The sequence below is a fragment of the Heterocephalus glaber genome, unplaced genomic scaffold, assembly GCF_053883595.1.
Source record: "Heterocephalus glaber isolate CG9 unplaced genomic scaffold, H.glaber_assembly_v1.0 deba00000281, whole genome shotgun sequence".
Taxonomy (NCBI): Eukaryota; Metazoa; Chordata; class Mammalia; order Rodentia; family Bathyergidae; genus Heterocephalus; species Heterocephalus glaber.
The window spans coordinates 26,870,936-26,885,392 of record NW_028258139.1 but is presented as its reverse complement, the minus strand read 5'-3'; the positions used below and the strand labels follow the sequence as shown (position 1 = coordinate 26,885,392).

At 46.1% G+C, this 14,457-nt stretch overlaps 1 pseudogene; it reads left to right on the top strand.

The window, feature by feature from the left end:
* Positions 1-10,842: 10,842 nt before the first annotated feature.
* On the top strand, positions 10,843-12,920 carry LOC101721894 (RNA-binding protein EWS-like; annotated as a pseudogene).
* Positions 12,921-14,457: the final 1,537 nt, after the last annotated feature.

The following is a 14,457-nucleotide window of genomic DNA, read 5'->3' as shown; positions in this document are numbered from 1 at the left end:
CCTGATCCGGATTGACCTTGTAACTTGTTCTGATGAACAGATTGCGGCAAAAATGAATTGGGGTGAGTTCCAGAGGCCCTGCAATTTTGCCTCTCTTTGAAATGCTTCAGAGATCCCAGAATAAAGCCTGCACCAACCTACTGGAGGCCCCCTGAAGAGGGAGCTAGCACTGACTCACTGACCAGGCAGAGCTGACCCCGATTCACTCCAGGCTGAGCAGGAGAACTGCCCAGCTGAGCTCCATTCAGATTATTGATGTACAGAGCCAGGAGCGAAGAGCTGGTCATTGCTTTTAGCTGTTGAATTTTGGCCTGGCCTGTTAGGAGCATATAATCAGCATAGAAGAGTTCAGGAATCAGCAAGAGGTTCAGAGATCTCCAGAACTAGCAAGATAGGAGTTCCCCGGGTTGGGGGGGAAGGGTGGAGCATCGGAGGAATGGCTGCCAGGCAGGCTCCAGAGTCTAGGCCTCAGAGCTGGGATGGGAGGAAGCGTCGGGTGCCTCTCCTCCTACTTTCCCGTCTCTTGGCTGAGCCCAGGGAGAACCCAAGAGCAAGGGAGTCTGGGAGATACCATTCACTGGGTTCAGGATGTGGGTAGGGGTGGGGGCCAAACAGAATAGCCATGTACCGCACACTGTAGGAGCATGGAAGGGGTGAGAAGTCTTAAAGCAAGCTGGAAGTCACCTCTGGGAAGGAGTATCTCTACTGGAAGTAGGCTGGTGCGCTCCTGAGCAGTCCTTGTGCTATCATCCATTCTTGGTATGTTTGGACCCAGTCACATGTGCAGAGAAACTAAGCCACCACTGAGTCACCAGGTGAGCGACCATGGAAATGTGACACTGCCCCCCAGCTCAGTCCACATGAATACGGGGCAGAGAGTGCACACAGTGGCTGCCGTGTGGGGAGGAAAACCATGCACAGACCTCTCCACCGAGCACACACACAGAGGGACTCACTGACATGCTCACACACGTGCACATGCACAGCTTCCTCACAAGGCCCGCGAGACGCCTGTTCATGCCCTCCTTGCTACTGCGGGCCGCTTCCCTGCAGCCCGGCTCCCCTCACTGCTCTGGGCCTCTGCAGACATGAGATTGGGATGCAGCAACACAAAGGTGGTATTCCATTTCCTTAAGAGCAGGTCTTGTCCCCTGCCTTCTGCCAGTGCTGTGACGTAGACCAGCAGGTGATATCTCTTTGAGCTCCAGCTTCTTCATCAAACAACCAGAATAAAAACGGCCCCTTCCCTCAGAGTGCTGTTAGGACGCAGGGAGATAATGCAGGTGAGGCCCAGTATTGAGTGCTGGTGTCACATAGAGGCACCAGGGGCTGGCTTTCAGAAGCAAGTGACTGTTTTCCTCTCGGGTGGTGATGGCTGTTGGAGAGCTGGGGCCGCAGTGCCAAACCCCAGAGGGATTTTATGAACTGCTGCTTCCCATGGGGACTCGGAAACATGGGTGGGGAGAGCATGGCGCAGTGTAGGGCCTGTCCTCCAGGCATGGGGGAAACACATGGGATCTGGGGTCAAACCCGAAGCCGCTTCCTGGTGATGCTGCTGAGGAACTTTGTGACCTTGGGCAAGTCACTCAGCTCCTCTGAGCCTGTCTGTCTGTTGAGGAGCAACTCAGAAGGTTGTTAAAGGGTTGTAAACAGTAACGTACCATCCAGGGCTCTCATGCCAATGTGCCTTCGGAGGCAGGCCCTTACATGGGCCTGGGGAGGACAGTGGGGTTGAGGACAGTGCGGAGCCTTAGGGTGCGTGAGTGCTGTGAAAAACTGTGAAATTTAAGCAAAACTTTAAAAAAGCATTTTGAGTCGATATAACACACACCTGGAGCTGCACTTGCCTGTGGAGCCCCCAGGCGACTAAATAAATGAATGCAATCCCCACACATGCTAGGAGGTGAATAAATACTAGTCTGTGAAGTGGGGATAATATTATCCTTCAGATCTTCTTCTCACAGCTTTAGGGACAAATCAGTGAATTGTAAGGGCTGTGATAAGATGGAATGTTTTTATAAATGCAAGAAGTATTATAAAGTCTTAAGGGGGACAAATGTTTATCATGCAAGGATTAATTTGTCTGAAGCATACTCCTATATTTCAGGGCTCTCATAGGTTTCAGGCTGGTTCTGCTGGTTCTAAGCTGGGCAGGTAGAGAGAGAGGGAAGGAGCGGGCAGGGTCCTGCTGCAGTGGTCCACAGGTCTCCCTGCTGCTGACCCTGAGCCCCTGTCCTGGTTTAAAAACATGTCCACGGATTCTTTGGTATTTGTCACTTCTTAAGTGGGAAACTAATTCTACCAATTCTTTCCCCCTGTGCAAGGGGAACTCTTTCCCTCTTGGACTCATTTAAACCGTGGGAGAATGGCAGATGTATTCGCAGGTGACTGCTTGGCTAGACCACGACTTGGACCAGGTGCTCTTGGAAAGTCACCTGGCGTCTTGCAAGGACACGCAAGCATCTAGTGTATGTAGAGGCCTGTGTGGCTGGTGGCAGTGAACACCTGCTGACAGCCGCCATGCATGAGGTTTCTGCCCATCATCTGTGCAAGGGAGCCTTCTGGGAAAAGGATCCCATGGGAGCCTTCAGATGCCTGTGAGGCCAGCTGACAGCTTGACTTTGCAGTCATCTCACATGACACCTTGAGCAAGGACCACCAGAGAAGCCTCACCCCAACTCCCAACCCACCATGGCTGTGAGATAATTGATGCTCATTGTTCTCAGCTTCTAAGACGGAGTAATTTATTATGCAACAAGAAGTAACCAATACCCCAGTCCTCATTTATCCTTTGGGGGAATACATTCTAGGACTCCTAGTGGTACAGGAAACCACAGATAGCACCAAAACTCTATTCTACTATGCATACATACTTCAGATAATCTGTTTCTTTTTTTCCTTAAGTCAAAACATTCACATTTTCACTGAAAGGGAGCACTTTACAGCTTCTCTTTGGCACATCAAAATTGTCAGCAGCATTATTCTTGTGCTTTGGGGCCATTATTCAGTAAAGATTACTTGAATTGGGGCCAGGAATTTAGCTCAGTGGTTTCGCTGCCTGCTCCGCAAGTGCAAGGACCCGAGTTCCATCCCCAGTACCAAAAAAAAAAAAAAAAGGATTACTTGAATGTATCAGTTAATCAGACAACAAAGCCAGCAAAGTGACTAAGGGGAGGGTAGAGTATACAGTGAGGAAACGGTGCACACAGGGATGATTCACATCCCAGGGTTCATCACACTACTCAAAACACCACATGATTTAAAGCATAAGAATAGTTTATTTCTGGATTTTCCATTTGATATTTTTGGGCAGTGGCTGACTGCAGGTAACTGAAGCTATAGAAAGCAGAAGAGGGGATGACTGTGCCTTGACAGACACAGGAGAGAAGGAGAGAGTTCTGTTTAGGCTTGCTAGGCACCTGATCCTATGTCAGCTTCTTTCACAAAGCCATATATAGAACCTAAATTCTTAGAACCACACCATCAGACTGTGGGTGAATGATCTCTTATTCCCAGATGAGGGGATCGGTGCCTGAGGAACAGTGTCAGGCCCCACTGCTAAGCCCAGGGACTGTTGAGTTTCAGCCTCAAGTCCATCACATGTGCCTGGCAGAATATCCCATGGTGTCATGGTAGGGTAGTAAACTGCTCAAATTCTGTTTTTTAGGCTCTCCTTCCCTCCCTCCCTCTTCATTTGTCCCTTCTTTTCTTCTTTCCAGTTGAGAATGGAGGAAGAAACAAAATGGTTCCTGGATACTGTTTGTCTAAAGGAATGTTTCAGATAAAATAGTGTGTCTGAGGCTATTTTTTAAAATAGCCCCATAGCACCTGGCATAGGTGGGAGCCCCAGGATCTATGGAGATTGATAGTAGTGTTTTTCGAATTCAGCTGTCAAAGCCAGGGCAATCATCCTGCCTCCTGCCTGGAAAGTGATTTACAATTTTCCTCTTTGGTGGCATCCTAAGGCAAATAGGCACTTCTGTTTCCATGGAGAACCCACTCTTCCCTATAAGGTAGATTGCCAGCCCTCCCTCCTTTCTTTCTTTCCTCCTCTTTTTTCTTTCCTCATTTCCTCTCTCTTCCTCCCTCCCTTTCTCTGCCCCCACCCTTTCTGCTCTCTCTTCTATCTTCCTTCCTTTCTTCCTCCCACCTCTCACCTTCCCCTCCCTGTGTATTTCTCTCCCTCCTTCCTTTGCTTCAGTTTCTCTTGCCCTTTCCCATGCCTTCTGGGCTTCCTGCCAGCAACAGAGCAGAACCATAGATCTGTCCCCCAAAGGCCAGTGCTGTCCCCTCAAGCTTCTGCAGGGAAGGCCTGGGCAGCTGTGTGGTGGTCTCAGTTCTGGCCATAGCCACATATCTGTGTTACTGTTGTCAGGCCATATTACCTCTCAGTCTCTTCACTTGAAAACTGACAATACTTGTCCCAGCAGCTGTCATGAGAAGGTGCAGGGGAGGCACAGATACATCCTTCCTGTTGGCTCTCTGGGCCAGCCAGCTGACCCATCTTCTGACCCTGTAGCTTGCTCTCAAAGAGGGACAGGATCCTCCCCAGAGCCAAGAGTACGGAGTCCTTTGGGGTCTGGCTACTTTGTAGAATCCTGGAAGGACCTGCTGTGGGCCTGGCACCCTGTGGGGCCGCCTTCATTCTTGCATTAGTGTAGCTTCAGCAGCACCAATTACCATACAGAGCTGCATACTGGAACAAATTGGAAAAGCAAACAAATCTCAGAATGGGTGTATGTTGCCTGTGAGTAGCTCCAACTATGTCCCTCTTAGTGTGTTTGTGTGTTAGTGTGTTTGTGTGTATGCATCTTAGTCACTTTCTTTTCAGTGGGACAAAATACCCAACACCCACAACTCAAAGGAGGGGAGGTTTTATTTCGACTCACGTTTTCAGTCCATAGTCTTCTGGCTCCAAGGCGGGACAGCATTCTGGAGGGAAATAGTGGCAGGAAAGCTGCTCACTTCATGGTGGACAGGAGGCAGAAGGGGAAGGGAGGAGCCCAAGAGTGAGACAGACCTTTCTAGGCCACGCCCCAGTGACCGCCTCTTCCGACAGTACCCCCACCTCCTAACAGCAAGTCAGCTCTGTGGCCCTCTTTCTGCAATCACCTTCCACAAGCCCCAAATGTGTGTACATGAGGCTTCTGGGGAGACATCTAGATATAAACCATACCGTGTGAGTGTGTATATCCCCAGGCAGCTTAGGCAATAGCCATTTATTTTGTGTCTGGTCTGAGACTCCAGTGATGGTATGTGAATGTTCATTGTCTCGGTAGAACATTCACATGCTCAACTCCCAGATGAGAGACTGTCCCGATGGGACACTGGAAACTCAGTGTCCTAAATAGAAGATCCTTGGTCCTAACACTGCCTATCTGGGGGGTGAGGTCTCTGCAGTAAAGCAGATCCGTGTCCCTGTGGCTTCCTGCTCTGAAGTGAGACCTGGTGTCAGGAGTGAAGCCAGGATTTACATGTGTTTCCAGACTCTAAGCATGATTTTTACTTGGGTTTTGTTGTGGATAACTATGCTTATTTTTATGTGGTTCCAGCTAAACATACGATGATGCTTTTTTCCAGCCCTCCTTCTCCATTCTTCTTGGCCTCCCATACACACTGAGCACTTTATGTTGGATCCTGTTATGGTTTAGATATAAAGTTGTCTCCCAAAGTCTCCCATGCAGAAATGGGGGTTTTGGAAGGTGATTGGATCATGCAGCCGCTATACTCCTCAGGGGCTTCATCCATTGCTAAGTTCACAGCTGAATGTGCGGTTAGGAGGCCAGGTCTGGTCAGAGGTGGGCCACAGGGGCGTGACCTGGGCAGGAGTATTCTTGTCCTTGACTCCACCCTCTCTGCTTCCTCTCCACCATCACATGAGTGAGCAGCTTTCCTCTGGCAGGCCCTTCCTCCATGCTGCCTTTGTCTTGAAACCAGCCAACCATGGACATACTGAAAGAGTGAGCCAGAGCAAACCTCTGTCTTATAAGTTGCAGGAGTTGGGTATTTTGTCTCAGGGATGGAAAGTGACTAATACAGGTCCTCTTCTCTCTGCAAAGGACACTAAGATGATTCAGACATCATCCTGGCATGTGAGAAACTTCCAGGCTGTTCAGGGGGGAAGATGAGCCAAGCAGTGGCAGAGAACACAGTTCCAGAGTGGTCACAGGACACCAGCGAGGCCTGGCCTTCTGGGTGCCCTCAGAGGCAGCTGTCGAGCAGGTGGCAGAAGAGGCTGTGTATGAACAGCTGCTGTTTTTCTGAGGATGGTACTTTGGGAGGCAGGACAGAGCCTTCTTCTCATTGTTTGGAGGACTGTAAGAGGTCCTAGAGTTCCTTTGAAACATGACCAAGCTGTGTGTCATATCCACAGCTGTGTACCAGAAAGACGCCTTTAACAGAAAGAGAAGCAGTGCCACGAAAGTGAGGATCAGGAGGCGGCCCCTCCACTTGCCATTCGTCTCCTCAGCGGGGAGAGGTGAGAGTGGCGGAGCTGAGCGGTCTCTGATCTACTGTATCTCAGCGGACCTGAGCCGTTATCTCATTTAGCCCTGGTCAACAGCTCTGTAGCATGTTGGTTAACCCCACTTTATAGCTGAGGACACTCAAGGCTTGGCTTATGTAGCTTGCCCAAACAAAGAACAGGAATTTGCACTACAATTTGTGTGTCTTGATTCTCAAGTCTGTGCTGTCTTATTCAAAACCCCACTGCCTTAAAAAATTTCCTATAGGGATTAGAGTGTTATGACCATTTGTCAAGAGTCAGAAACTTGGAATTCAATAGAAAGCAACTCTTATTCCAGAAACAAAAGAAAACCTTTGATGCCTGTCCTTTGGAAAATGTAGCATGCTTGGTAAGATGGCTGTTACTATCAGGATTGCAAGCTTGTTCTTGGGGAGAGCCAGGGTGGTGCTCATTTGCATACTGGCTTGCAATCATTTGCATTCTCTCCCCTATGAATAATCAAACACAGCTAATTGGTGCAACCTTGTTACAGTGAGAGGCAGGCCCAGCCTTCTGTGCCAGGGCAGATGGAGCTCAGAACAGGGTCAGCCACGTCCTGGATTGGACTCAGGTGGAGAGTTGAGAGGGAAACACATACCCTGAATGAAAAGCAGGGAACCTGAGTATCATTATTGTTCAAGTAGTGTCCCTTTGAAGTAGTTATTGCAGAGTGGAGATGGGGGGAGAAGAGAGAGAAAGAGATCAAAGAAGGTGGTGCGAACTGTGCCTCAGGCAGAATTTTATAGGAGGGACAGCACAGGATTTAGATCCCCAAGGCCTCAGATAAAGTAAACTTGGAGTTTGGCTTTGTCACCCATAAGCTGTGACATCTTGGACTTCATGGATTTATAAGGATTAAATGGGGGAAATAGATATGGATGTACTTTGCAAATGTTAAATGCAAAACACAGGAGTGGCTCTTGGCTATTACCACCGGGGCAGCGCCAGGTCCTGCTGGGCCCTGGGGCTCTCAGCCTCCTTTCAGGGTCCAGCCCCAGAGGTAGCCACACAAGTACAGTGAGCACCCAACATGCACCAAATGTATGCCAAGACCATCATAGCCGTTGTTCCACTGCATGATTCCCATGACCACTCTAAGAACTGTTTAGTAGGACCCATCTGACAGATATTACTAAGGCCAAAATGTGCTTGCCAAGTGCACCAGGAAGCTGTTGCAGAATTTAGAACCTTCTCTGTCCCAAACAGTTACAGTGACGTTTGTGTTTTGTGTCTCTCCAGTCCCTTTTCCATGCTCTGTGAAGACGGTGGTCTTTTTGCTAATCTACTCTTTAAATTATTTCTTTTAATTTCTCACCCAGTCGTGATCATTTTTATTTGGCCTTGGCTTGTTCCTTTGTCATCCAAGAATTTCTTTTTTAAATTGGTAATGTTGGTGGCTCTCTAACATTTCACTTCCAAGTTCCATGATTCAGGATGGCCCATCCTACAAAGGGAAGAGCCACTGTATCAAAGCAGACTGCACCACTGTTTACCACTTCCACTGCGTCTTGGTCTGGTGGGGTTAAAACTGTACCTCCTACCCCATGGGTATGCAGCCTAGTTTGCTGTAGCTGGGTGGCTCGCTGTAGCCCATGAAATGTAAATGGGCAGAAGACAGCGTGTGATACATTGAAGTTGACTTTCCTCTTGACCTGATGATGAGCAGTGTTGGAGACAGGGTCTGCTCTGTGCCAGCCCTGGAGTGAGGATGGAGCAGCCATAGCCAGCTGGTGATGGGGAAATCAGGTGAATATCAGACAGAAGCAAATGTCTGTTAGGGAAAGCCTTCAAAGATTTGTTGCAGGCTTATCACCTTGCCTCTTCTGCTTGAGATAGTCACTCTCTTTGCGTATTGTGAGATTAGTTCTCCAGCATGGCCCTTCTCTTACGTCTTGGGGGTGCATTATAGAACTGATTATAGTTGTTACCATAGCTGTCAGGATGCTTTTCCCAATGTCACTGCCATTACTCGGAATATTTTGTATCTTCATCTCTACAACTGCTGTAAAGCTGTAAAAGTCATACTGCTACTATTGATGACAGTGTGTGCTTTACAAAATTATTTTATTAATCTTGACAAAAGCCATATGAGGCAAGTAGTCTGAATAACCAATTTCCAGAAGAGAAAACAGAAGCTCAGAAATGTTTGGTAATGGATTCATGATCACACAGCCAAGGAGAGGGTCAAGATTTAAATCAGCATTCCTCTCAGGCACAAACTCTAATCTTATTACTTTCTGCTCATATGTTTCTGCTTCAAACTGGATATTAACAGGCTGAGTCACACACCTTATTCATCAGAGATAGCTGAAAATATTTTGTATGCTTATGAAAAACAAAATAATTATGAAGGAGGGAAAATAGCATTAGACCTGATATTAGATGTGGAGCCAGCTTATAGATGTTACTTATAATCTTAGGTTGTATATTTTTTTCCTCCTGGACCCTGGGATTTTCATCTGGGAAATGGAAAAATTTTCCCCAGACCACATCATCTGAGGATCTTCCAGGTGGGGTCACTTGACCCCCTAGAAATCTATGCAAATTGTCCTGTGTTAATAGAGGATCTACAATATTCACCTAGGAGAAGCCCTCCATTCCCTCAAAGACGAAGAATTCTAACTCTTAGATCTATTGAGCATGACATATCACTTCCCCATGTGTAGGTTTGGAGGCAAAGAGAGCTCAGTCTGACTAAACGGCAGTTGAGATTTGAAGGGTGAGTGTTAGATCTGTCAAAGAATGACTGGAAAGCAAACTGTATCATTTCATATCTTATTAAAAATCATTAAAAATGTTTCTGCCACACATTCCTTTGGCTCCTTCTTGCTTGCTCTGCCGAGAAGCTGTTCTTTTGTCTCCTCAGCCAGTGCCTGTGTCATTAGTGGTGGCTACTGGTCATTTCCTGTCTCATTCAGCCAAATAATCATATTATTTTGACTGGGATGAGAATGGGTATTGAGCTGTGAACTGACGGATACACTTCCTTGAATGTGGGAGGAAAGGAAAACAATGCAGGGGAATAACACTCACGGAGCTTGTGTTGTGCCCTCGCCTTTGTGTTGGGATTGCATTCATCCACTGAATCACACACACCCATTTTCAACCAGTATTGACTGGATACCTCCGATACATTGATCACTGTTTGAGGTGCTAGAAATACAGAAACGCACACATCAGAAAAAAATAAGTCCTATGTTCCTTGAAGTTGTGTTCTGATGGGAAAGCAAAAATATGTTTGTAAAAATTCCTACAAATGTATTAGTAAGATATATATGCTATATCACAGCAGGATAGCAAGGTGTCCTGTATAGTATAATGGTCATATTAGATGATCGTAGACATAAAATAAGCTTCATAATAGTTACCTTTCTTTGATATTGACCTCTTTATCCTTATAAAGTGTCTTCCAATGTCTCTAGTAATCTCACAGTCTGTTTTGTTTTGTAGCCGCTTGGCCCTGTTAAACTTGATGTCCGGATGATGGAGCCAAGGGACTCTGGAGGGGTGACTGGGTGTGAGGGTGCTAACCTAACAGCCGAATGGGCTATTGAGAGGTCAGGCCTAGTCCACGGACATGGTTCATGGTGGCCTGACCTTGGAGACTGTACCCCATCCCTGGCTGCTTCCTCTCTGGCTCTTCCTGTTTTCCACTTCCTGGCTGCCATAAGGTGAGGAGCTTTCCTCTGCTGCGGCCTTCCTCCATGTCTCTGCCTTAGAGCCAGCCAACCATGGACCAAAACGTCTGAAACCATGAGCCAGAACAAATCTCTCCTCTTCCAAGTTGCAGGAGTCAGGTATTTCGTCCCAGTGAAGAGACTGACCAACACACCACTCTAGCGTGCTTGTGCTTCTGATTTGCATGGCATCTCTTTTATTCTTTCATGTTTAACATTTCTACAGGTCATATTTTAAAAGTATATCTCCTGTAGGCAGCATATGGTTGAGTCTTGAATTTTTATCTAGTTTGGCTCCCTCCTTCTTTCGATTGGAACTTTTTGTGTTCTTACAGACACTAATTATCAATATGGTTGTATTTAGGCCAGCCACATTGTCCTTTGCTAGCCTGTTTCATCTGTTTTTCATTTTTCTTTTTCTCCTTTCCTACCATGTAAATAAGAAACAAATATTTACTTAGTATTTTTTAGCATTTCATTTTTACTCCTTCATTTGTTTTGAACTTACGTTTCTTTAAATTTTTTTTAGCAATTTCATCAGGATCACAGTAAGTGTCTTTCAGTTAATATCTAAAACTGTCTTTTCCCACTTTCATTTCTGAAGCAGAAAAATTGGTAGATTATGAGTATTTTCTTTTAGTGGCAGGAGAGGGAGTGGCATCCATGAATTATGGTACCCACAGCCAAACTGCAGCCCATCAGGGCTACAGGGCTTATGCTGCCCAGCCAGCTCAAGGGTATCACAGACCACCCAGGCCTATGGTTAGCAAAGCTATAGAACCCATGGACAGCTGACTCATGTCAGCTCTGCCCAGGCTCAGACCACTGCCACCCCCGGGCAGACTGCACACCCAGCTTCTTGTGGGCAGCTTCCTGCTGGTTATATTACTCCAGCTGCCCCCAGGCATACAGCCACCTTGTTTGGGGATGCAGCACTAGTGCTGTGACACCACCACCTCTATGGTCACAGGCACCCAGCCTCCTATGCAGCTCAGTCTGCACATGGCATTCAGTCTGCTTACCTGGCGTATGGGCAGCACCCAGCAGCCATTGCACCTGCAAGGCCATAGGATGGTAACAAGCTAGCTGAGACTAATCAACCTGTCTCGCTCAGAGGGCTATAACTCAGTCCAGAATAGGACATGACCAGAGTAACTACAGTTATCCCCAGCTACCGATGCAGCCATTCACTGCCCTTCCATCCTATCCTCCTACCAGCTATTCCACTATGCAGCCAACTTGCCATGACCAGAGCAGTTACCCTCAGCAGAACACCTATGCGCAGGTGAGCAGCTATGGATAGCAGAGTAGCTATGATCAACAAAGCAGCTACGGGCAGCATCCTTCCACTAGTTACCCCCACATCCTGACTGGCTCCTCCAGCCAGGCTCCCAGCCATTATAGGCAACAGAATAGTGGCTATGGGCAGCAGAGTTCATTCCAACAGGGCTACCCCAGTAGTGTGGATGTTTATGGATAAAGGTCTGGGAGATTTTCCAGACCAGAGAGAACCAGAGCTTGAGTGGCCCTGATAACCAGGGCAGGGGAAGAGGAGGATTTGATCATGGAGGCACGAACTGAGGTTGGCATGGAGCAAGATGGAGTGGAGTGGGTGCTGGAGAGTGAGCTTGGTGGGCCCATGGATGAGGGATCAGATCTTGATCTCAGTCCTCCTATAGATTCCAACAAAGACTCTGCCAACAGTGCAATTTATGTACAAAGGTTAAATGACATGTGACACTTCGTGATTCTTTGAGCAACATGGGTTAAGATTAACAAGGAAACTGGGCAGCCTGTGATCCATATCAACCTGGACAAGGAAACAGGAAAGCCCAAAACTGATGCCATGGTGTCCTATGAAGATCCACCAACTGCCAAGTCTGTTGTGGAATGATTCAATGGGAATGATTTTCAAGAAAGCAAACTTAAAATCTCCCTTGCCTGGAAGAATCCTCCAGTGAACAGCATGTGAGGTGGCCTGCTGCAACATGAGAGCAGAGGCATGCCACCACAGCTCCATGGAGGTCCCAGTGGCCCAGGAGGTGCTGAGGAATCCATAGGTCATATGGGAGGTCATAGAATAAACAGAAGAGGCTTCCCCCCAAGAGGGCCCTGGGGTTCCCGAGGAAACCCCTTTGGAGGAAGAAATGCCCAGCACTGAGCTGAAGATTGGCAGTGTCCTAATCTGGTTGTAGAAATCAAAACCTAGAGAACAGAAAGCAATGAGTGTATGTCCCCCAAACCTGAAGGAGTCCTCCTTGCACCCTTATCCCCATTCCCAGGTGGTGATTGTGGCCGAGGTAGCCCTGATGGTATGCAGAGAGGAAGAGAAGGGCTCATGGACCATGGCTGTACTGGAGGAATGTTCAGAGGTGGTCCTGGTGAAGACAGAAGTGGCTTCCATGGTGGCCATGGCATGAAATGAGGTGGCTCTGGTGGAGGAAGACAAGGTGGTCCAAGGGGGCTGCCTGACCTTTGATAGAACAAATGGGCAGAAAAATAGGTAGATCTGGAGGACCTGGAAAGATGGATAGAGGTGAGCACTGTTAGGGATGCAGAGACCAGCCCTACTAGATGCAGAGACCTTGTAGAGCTGCACTGGCTGCCAGATTTTTTTTATTCATTAAGTTTATTGGTACTCTTTAGGTGTACAATATGATGACATTCATCATTGGGAATTTGTACCTTTACATGATAGATTTTGGTTCTTATTTTTTCCCCATTCCCCTGCTCTCCTTTCAAACCCTCTGCCCCTCCCTATTTACAAGACTTTGTTTCCACTTTTTCCTTTTCTCATATTTTTTCCTTTCCCTTCTTTCCTTCCCCCTTCCCCTCTCACTTCCCCTTCCTCCTCCCCTTTGGACCTTTTCTTCCTATTTCACATTATTTATTATACATTTTGGTCTTCATTTACACTTTCAGTTCAGATTTTTTTTTTAAACCCGAAATGTTTTAAATTTATAATTCCATACTTATAATGTTGGTCATAATATTATGATTATTCCTGGTCTATACCATACTTTAATATTTTTCACCATTTGTGAAGGTATATTAAAACAAGTTAAATGGTTAAAAGAAGAGTGTTTTCTTCTAGCTGCACTTTGTGTATATTGTTTCAATATCTTTTGATTCCCATAGTTTCTGAGTAGATGTCAGCTGTACATTTTATTGTCCTCTAGGTGGGATGTGTGGTTTCCTCTGGTTGCTTCCAAGATTTTATGGCAGTTTTCTTATGTTGTGAATGGGAGTGTATTTCTTTGTGCTTATTCTGCTGGGCTTTTCAGATTTTTAATGTCTTGCACCAGTTTTGGTAATGTTGAAGCAACTTTTCTGCCCCTTTCTATTGCTTCTTCAAATCTCTTCACATGTGTGGTGGATTATGCTTGACATTGCCTTGTAAGTCTTTGAGCTTCTGTTTTTTTCTGTCTTTTTAACTTCTGTTTTTTGTTTTGCAGGGAATTGAATAGCTTCTATTTATCTATCCTCATATTTCCTGTAACTTTCTTCTGATCTCTTTAAACACTTATCATTATTTTAATTCTCTACTTTGCATTTTAATAGTTTTAATTTCCCTATTTGAATTTTTTGATCATCCATTCATACTGTATTTTGAAACTTTGTTAACTACAGCATCTTTGCTCATATAGTATTGTTTTATATTGTCTAGCATTTTTCCTGAATGGGGTGACTTTGTACATACAGTAATTTTTTAGTTGAAAACTAAACATTGGGAATAACATATGATTCTAGATTATGTTGTGTTCTTTTGAGAATCAGTGAATTTTTGGTGTGGTTAACTTTGCTGGATTCAAAGCTCAGACTTCATCTTTGTTGTGGTGTACAGTGCCTGGTCTCTTTGTTCTCTTCCATGGCTCCCCACTTTGCTTTTCTAGCCTGACACTCTGGGTGGCTCCCAGCTGTCTGTGTGACTTGGTTAGTTATCAAGAATTTGATCAATTTTGAGTTCACCTTTTCAATAGTCTTTTCCCTGATAGATTTTTTTTCCCCTCATTTTTAGTTTATCTTCTAACCTCAAGCTTTGCAATGTGCCATTTCAAACCTGTGAGATTCAGTTTTCTGCCACAACTTCTGTTCAAACATGGAGAAAATAGTTAAAACAATGGAAAACTTACAGCTCTTACCCATTATCATTCTACCTTTAAAGGATAGATGTCTTCATGCTTTCTATGGTCCCTTTAGTTCTCTCCTAGTCATGAATAATTTAGTAGTCAAAGAACTGAACAGAGCTTATACTTAGTGTTTATGTCTCACTAA